Source organism: Macrobrachium nipponense, chromosome 3 (genome assembly GCF_015104395.2).
Source record: "Macrobrachium nipponense isolate FS-2020 chromosome 3, ASM1510439v2, whole genome shotgun sequence".
Taxonomy (NCBI): domain Eukaryota; kingdom Metazoa; phylum Arthropoda; class Malacostraca; order Decapoda; family Palaemonidae; genus Macrobrachium; species Macrobrachium nipponense.
The window spans coordinates 35,170,559-35,178,623 of NC_087202.1; the positions used below are offsets into that span (position 1 = coordinate 35,170,559).

At 31.8% G+C, this 8,065-nt stretch overlaps 1 pseudogene; it reads left to right on the forward strand.

The window, feature by feature from the left end:
* The window catches only part of LOC135221699 (zwei Ig domain protein zig-8-like), a 510,516-nt pseudogene extending 507,729 nt beyond the window's left edge, over positions 1-2,787 (forward strand).
* The last annotated feature ends 5,278 nt before the right edge of the window (positions 2,788-8,065 follow it).

The following is an 8,065-nucleotide window of genomic DNA, read 5'->3' on the forward strand; positions in this document are numbered from 1 at the left end:
ACTGTACTTTACAGGTTCGTGTACATGGTACCGTTATGACCTGAAAGTGACTGCAGAGGGGCTACTTGGAAGAGAATACCAGCTATACTGTGGTGATGCTCAGTTTACTTTTATAAATCTCTTGCATTATGATGGCGCTTTAAATCCAGGACAGTCAGAGTCAGTACAGGTTTTAATGTGCACTATCATTATGATTTTATTGCTGTCATAATCATTATTTCCATATTCCAGATTTTTAATAGATAGGAACATTGATTCATACTAAAGAACCTCAGAACTTCACATTGTTTAAAAAAAGACAAAAACAAAATTTAAATTTCTTGTTTTCCTTAAATATATTGTGTATTGACCAAGCTTACTTAGTGAGACAGGATGGTCTCTTCATCGGAAATTAATGATTTTTATATAAGACTTCAGTTATGTATCACTCAGGCAGCTTGCATGGACCTTCGGGATATGAAGTAAAGCCCCTGGGGATTTACAAGTATAGCTTTTATATTCTTTAGGGTGCATGAAACTTTTCTTTTCTTTGTAGTATTATACTAGACTTATAATAGCTACTTGAAACTCAGATCGTTGTGATATGACTGTAAACAGTTCATATAATGAAAATGCTGTATAAGCCAAGACTTTCAGGAATTGCTACTGTCTTTCATGTTTGTATTTAGTATTTTGAACAAAATTCACCATTATGGAGTTTGTACTACCATAAAGCCAAATAGCTGCCAGTAGCATTCTGTCTTAACTAGATAATTTACACTAAACATCATCTGCTGAAATGGGAGTGAAATGTCCTGTCACTACATAAAATTTTACAGATACCTTCACCTTTTATTTATATATACTGAGCATTTCCTGTTTCTGCAAATGCAGACAAGCCTAGGAAAGAAAGTAGCCTGGTATCCATAGCAGTACGTATGTATACCTTGGCTAATTAATATCATTAATTCTTTGATATTTTTTAACTGGTCCATCCTTTAAACTTTAGTGCAGTTGTGTTCAGCTCTAGCATGAATGTAGAGATAAGGCTTCCTGTCTCTTGATTATTCCTACTTGAATATTATGCTTTATCAAATTTTTTATTAGAAAATATTTTCTTTATAAGTAAAGAGTCATCTTATTATATTTTAGGTCCTGACCAAAAGTAAATTCGTCTTTGTGAAAGGCCATTTTTACAAAAATGTAATGTAGGGGAAATTTGTGATTAATCATATCCTCTATTCAAACTCATTTAGGTAAATTAAGCAAAGTGGGCATAATTTTAAATTCCTGCCTTCATTTTGTTTCTTTTTTGTAGAGAAAAGATATGGTATTGTTGTCATGGATAATGCAAAACTCTCAAAATAATTTTGTGTCCAGCATAAAAAGAGGCTTTTAAGTATGATAAGTTGATTTCAAGGCCCTATTTGTTGTCCCCTTATAATAGCTCATGTATATATAACAATATGAGCATTGCAATGAAATTTATGTCTAGGGATCTTGAAAATTGCAAATTGTAACATCTGGTTTGTTACTGGAAAAATGTATCGAAAAGATAATTGCAAGTAGATTCAGTCACTCCCTGGTAATGAATATAACAAGGGAGCATCCTTATTATTTTTTAGAACAAGTGCCTCTACAAGAAATACTCAAATAAGGTCTCACATTTAAAATTGATTGACCTGACAAGTGAAGTAAAGAACTTTTCTCATTTGATTCATCATGCTCAAGGTCAAGTGACTTCCTAACAATAAACATATACATAGTAATATATGTTCCTTTATCACCAAGGAAGATGAACCATAGTAAAATGATCAGGTCAAAGCAAGGAAGTGTAGATTAAGGTTTTATCAGTATTCTTTGAGCTTCAAGTGGCATGCTGATTTTTTGAGACTACAAAGGAGTTCTTCCTAGGCTCAATCTCCATTCATACAACACCTGACTGTATCTGGGACTCTTGTCCTTGATGTATATAATTCTACTCCCATTTACAAATATCTGTTAGTCAAATAAAAGAAACTTATTTACATAAATAATTAATTATGTATCACTTTGCCACTCAAATTCATTATAGAGAATGATATTTGGCTGCCATCAGTGACATAAAATGATATGCTAATAACTAGCTGCAAATGTATTTGGATGTTGCACTCTCCTGAGTTGGAGTAAGAGGAAGACCAAAAGGAGTATAAGGCCAGTGAGCACCTTGCAAATATCACCCATCATTTTCAGGCTTTTGGAATGTACATACAAAAAAAATTAAATACAACCATAGTCAGTACCAAAATCTCTGCCCTCTTTGCTAAGGGAATTACTGTTTGAATACCCTATTATTCTATGTTGGTAGTAATCCTTCAAATTCCAATGGAAAGAAAACAATAAACTTGTTATTGTAATGGAACAAGTTCAAGCAGAACTGTTTCTATGGAACTCCTCTTCAAGTCATACGAGTATGCTTTATTTTTTTTAATTTTAGTCAGGTACTAAATTTATCATCATCAGAAGATTATTACAAGAACAATTACTGATTGTTATTGAAGTGCAGTAAAACTGAACATATTGTCTATTTATCATAATTAAAAACTTAATATGTTTCTAATTCTTTCCACAGGTCTTTCAAGGGTTGGTTGTGGAAAAACATCTTCAGTAATATGGCAGATAGAAAACCAGTCTGAGAGGGTGTTTAAAATGACATTTTCTAAACCAATTTTGTCTTTGTAATTTGTAAAGATTTGACTGTTATTACCATCATTAATATTATACATGATTTGAGACCACCAAAAAGCAATAAAATTTGTCTTCCGCTGATGTTGATTTTCATTGTCTTTTGGTGTTTTTTCTTTATCAATTGCACATTATTGATGAAAAACTTTCTATGCAGGTAACATGAAGACAGTACATATCCTATGACTAGATGGCAGCATGTTGAGCTACAGTACCCCAGATAAGCTTTCTGCACTTAATACTTTTGGAGCATAGGACTGGAAAACACAAGCACATTATGTATTTCTGTGCTCCTGAGCTCTTGATACTTCATAGCACTGGTTACTCTAAGAATCAGTCTGGTTGCTGTGGGGCAATTTTCTACTTAATTGATTCACTTTTATAAGTTCTTTGTTATTTATAATTTACTCGTAAGTACCTTAGGTTTTCTGTTATTTGTTTCAGCCAGGGAGTGTTTTGTAAGATGTTGTGGTTACCACTGAACCTACTTTTTCAGCCATTAAGTTGTATTCATGTTAACTAGTTCAGGTCTTAGTCAACTTGCATTCCTGTATTAGGTTATTTACAGACTAATATACTTTCAGTTGTGCTGTTCGCTTTAGACATGTTCATGGGGAAAAAAGACCACTTTTTGCAATATTTGGTAAGGCTGGTATCTAAATAGCTGTTTTCTGTTTACACAGGCTAAGTAGACATAGTTAGTTTAAAATTATGTGGAGATTATCGTAAATTGAAAATAAATATTATTTCCTATTCATTGACTGCTTTACAACAGATCAAGTTGATTGTATGTTATTATGCAAACCTTATATTTTAACCCAGCTTCATTTTTACGATATCCTAATAAATCTTCTTAGAGTGACCGTTGCTTCAAAGTTTTGCCATAAATTTAGTTCCAATTCAGACTGATACAGATGACAGTTAGATATTTTTTGGAAAGTATAGTCCATTAAGTTATTCCATATTCATCCTCAGTCATACCTCAGTTAATTGACAAAGTCCATTCCAGTCTATCTTTAGACCAAGCAAACCTTTTCCCCATGAGAAATAATGAGTTAGGTTAATCTGTTTCAGATCTCTTAAAATAACATCAGAAAAAAGCATTTTGACTCAGATTTAACAATTAAACAGATGGAATAAATACAAATGTTATTACTTTACCTATAATTGGGAGAGTATAATGCATCTGGTAGATTCTGAGGATGGTAAAGAGGAGAGAAGTTAATGTTTTGAGAGGGGAGCCCCTTCCATGAAAATGGGAGGTAATTTTAGTCCTGGGGTTGTTTTTCAATTATGTCTCTTTTTAGTACTTTCTTCTTGAGACTTGCTGTATTTATATCTCGCTAAAGACCTGTCCAATTATGTTTGTTTTTGCAGTAATTTTAAATATTCCTACAGTGAGATGTAGCAATGTCATTCAGCAGGTTTTTATAACAGTTTGCTGCAGCTTTGGCAGGGTGATATTATTCAAGGAAACTATATTTCTGCCAATTTTTCACATATTTTTATTAGTAAATTTGGAGCATCCTCTCTCATTTTTCTGTCTACTTTTCCTCCTGATTTGCTGTCATCTCCATGATGACATATTTGTACTGAAATCACCAAAAATTCCACAAAGAAACACAAGACTGCTTAGCACAGTTTTACACTTAATTATATTTACTGGTAAACTGTCTTCTTCCTCTTTGTGTCAGTTGGGAACTCCACACATTTGATGTGCCTACTCCCATACTATTTTTTAGCTGGTCATCTTTGTTCTTCCTTAAACCAAGTAAAAGTCCATCAGTAGAGTAGAACTTCGTCAGACAAAATATCCTTTAACCAAATTGTCTGTTAATCAAGGCATCTGTTATCCAGAGTATGACTACATTACTTAAAAGTGTGTTTGGTAAAGACAAATGTCATGTACAGTGGGTCAAATCCAATTAAGACATTTTCTCTTTGCACATTGCAGGTTGGATTATTGTTACAGTTTTATTTGTTTTTCATATTCTAATTTTCACCTATAACCAGTTTACTTGTGCCATTGAAATTACCATTTCAGGTACTTTCCATTGGCCTGATATGAATCAATTTTTCCAGCACAGAAGCCTTGATGACATGTTAACATTACATGGCTATTGCCAATGAGAGTTATGTGGCTTTTTTGCTCCCACTCAAATGGGCAAACAAGATATCATTGGAAACCAGAGCAACAACATGTTTTCGTTTATTTTAGTGAGTTTTTAATCTAAATGTGTTTTATGTAAATATTGTACAGTACCCAAACATTATTTACAGATGTAATGCAACCTATAAACTACTATTCAACATATATAGTAGAAGGTAGTTCAGTACAGGCCACTGAGAATTGAGAATTTTTATTCAGTGTCTGGTTGATAACAATAGTAAAGAAAGTATTTGGAATTTATGTTTTTGCCACATACTCAATTCAAATCTCAACCTTACTAATCACAAATTCTAGTTGGTAAACAAAGAGCTTGGCAGCCTTATTTCTTAACAGACCAAATTACAGTATCAGTAATCTACTTCATGTTGTCACTAATAAATAATACTAATATTATAATTATTATTACTAGTAGTAGTAGGAGTCTAGCTTACTTAGGATCCGTCAAACACAGTAATTGATTTTTACAAAATCTTCATTAATGTTGAATGGTAATAAACTAACTCTGAAAGTAATTATATATATATATATAATATATATATATATATATAATATATATATATATATATATATGTGTGTGTGTGTGTGTGTGTATATATATATATATATATATATATATATATATATATATATATATATATACTGATAACTTGATCTCAAAATATATAAAATGTGATGCTATGTATAAACAAAGGTGATGCTACGGAGGAAAAGGAAAAGACGAGAATTGCCAAGATCTTTCAATCTACACGACTTGAGGCACAACTGATCATAGCAGAGCAAAAATATAGTACAAGTAGGGTTAGTATCCAAACTGACATTACAGGATTAGCATAAGGTCCAATTTGCTCTATAGAAACGAAAAAACGCCCGTGTGCAAGATTAGAGATTTTAAGGCAGCCACCCACATGTGATCAACAGATGATTTAGTCAGAAAACAATACATTTTTAAAAACGAGGCATATATGACTTAGCAAAATCCCAAAAATTAGATTAAGGATTTAGGCACGGTGCCTTGTCATGGCAATTTTATTCGAAAAACTACATTTTCTATTAGTAACATGAAATTTACAAAAATGTTCCAACAATGAGTGAGAAACGAAAATAGGATATGGTAAATGTAGCGAGCATGAGAGAGAGAGAGAAATAGGAAATAGTTATTACATATTTCTCTCTCTCTCTCTCTCTCTCTCTCTCTCTCTCTCTCTCTCTCTCTCTCTCTCTCTCATGCTCGCTATATTTATAACCTATTTTCATTTCTCACTCATTGTTGGAACATTTTTGTAAATTTTATGTTACTAATACAAAATGTATTGTTTTTCGAATAAAATTCCCTTGACAAGGCACCGTGCCTAAATCCTTAATCTATTTTTTGGGATTTTGCTAAGTCGTATATGCCTCCTTGTTTTTCAAAAATGTATTGTTTTCTGACTAAATCATCTGTTGAAGACGTGTGGGTGGCTGACTTAAAATCTCTGATCTTGCCCACGGGCATTTTTTCGTTTCTGTAGAGTGAATTGGACCCCTAATCCTGTAATAAAAGTTTGTATACTAAGCCTACTTGTACTATGATTTTGCTCTGCTATGATCAGTTGTGCCTCAAGTAAAGGGTTGTGTAGACCAAAAGATCTTGGCAATTCTTGTCCTTTCATTTTCCTCCATGGCACCACCTTTATTTTTAAACACACACACACACACACACACACACACACACACACACATATATATATATATATATATATATATATATATATATATATATATATATATATATATATTTATACACACACACACACACAGTATGTCCTCGACATACTGTGCTACTGAATTATGGCGATTTGGTCTTACAGCACTTTTCCCGGAACCGTTAACGAAGTTTTACAGAGCTGTAAATTGATGTTGCATCAAGTGACTAACAACAGGAATAGGCATCAATTTAACAGTGCTTATGGTGCTGTAACTTGATGCAACATCAAGTTACGGTGTCATAACTCAAGTTTGTTGTTAATGGTGAAAAACCTACTTACTGTGGAAATCAACATACAGCATGGCACTGGAGTAGAACCACCATCGTAGGTCAAGGATGCACTATATATCTATATAATATTTACACATATATATATTTATATATAGTATATATATAGATATATATATATATATATATATATATTATATATATATATATATATATCGAGCTACAATGTCCTTTAATATCTAATTCGCTCTACCTCGGAATTAATATATTTTCATATATGCTTAACTGAAGGGGAATTTTTTGTCGATAATAGACTTGCCTGGATCGGGGCGCGAACCCAGGATCCTTTCAAATCCAGGAACGTCAGTGAAGCTTTTACCTACTACACTATATTAATTCTGAGGTAGAGCGAATTAGATATTAAAGGACATTGTAGCTCGATATATGTATATGAATCAAGGAAAAGTGATATGACTTATATATCTATATCATATAAATATATAATAATATAATATATAATATCTAGTATTATTATATATATAGATATTATATATATATATATATATATACATGGCAGTCCCCGGGTTACGACGGGGTTCTGTTCTTAAGACGCATCGTAACCTGAAAATCGTCGTAAGCCAGAACGACGTTCTTGAAAACATGTCCACGGGGAAAATTTCACTAATTTGCAATTTTTCTTAGGGCCGTATCTCTAAAATTATCACTAATTTACTTTTTTCATGTGCAACACTGTGTATTCACAAATTACTGTATATTTTCATTGAAATACAAGAGAGAGAGAGAGAGATTACATAAAACCATTAAATTCGTTGACCATTGTATGGCATTGTTAAGCTCCGAGTATCACTGGAGTTATGAGGTAGGGAAATTGATACAGAAAAAGACGAAGGGAAGAATTTTCTTTTGAAATTATTTATCGTATTATTACTACTTCTATTATTATTATTATTATTATTATTATTATTATTATTATATTATTATTATTATTATTATTATTTTGAAAATATAATAAACACGTGCATCTACCATAAAAATTCTCTCATCTCAGTAAGAAAGAGGAATTATCCTTACAAGTGAAATGGAAAGGTCATTTTCATCTCTTTAAAATATGACCATTATGAATTTTGTTATTACAGTTTTATTATTATTATTATTATTATTATTATTATTATTATTATTATTATTATTATTATTAAATA